Genomic DNA, 555 nt, shown 5'->3' on the forward strand with positions numbered 1-555 from the left:
TGTAAACATTGTATCATAGGTTATGTTGTACAGTCCCTTTTATACAGCGATGTGTTTTGTTCCTGCCGAAAAACAAAACAAAACAAAACAAAATACGGACATACACAGGCGCTGCGCCCCACGTCCTCCAGCCCTGCCTGTGGCCGTGGCCTCCTGCTCCCTGCCTCCTCCCTGCAACTGCTGATTCGCTCTCCTCTCCCCACAGTGCTCCTGACGGCTCCCAGCAGCCTTCTCACTCCAGCTCCCACGACCCTCCTTGAATACTATGAGGACCCACTGGTCCCTCTTGGCTGCTGTTCGCCCTGGCCTTGCCGCCTCCCTGGGGCCTCCTAGCCCCTACCCCGTGCCCCACAGCTTTAACAGTGAACTGTGTGTATTGTACAGGCTTGGTTCTTTTTGCAGAGACTGCTGGGCGGAGAGAAAGCCGATAAAGTCTATGAATCAACCCGCCTGCTGTTCTCCATTCTGTTTCTTTGAGGCTTGGGAAGAGCTGAGGGAGGGGAGAGGGAACTGCCTCCCAGGGCTCTGCCGGCCTGTTCAGGAGTGACTTTGAAA

The sequence above is a fragment of the Tupaia chinensis genome, unplaced genomic scaffold (genome assembly GCF_000334495.1).
Source record: "Tupaia chinensis unplaced genomic scaffold, TupChi_1.0 Scaffold000477_1, whole genome shotgun sequence".
Classification (NCBI taxonomy): Eukaryota; Metazoa; Chordata; class Mammalia; order Scandentia; family Tupaiidae; genus Tupaia; species Tupaia belangeri.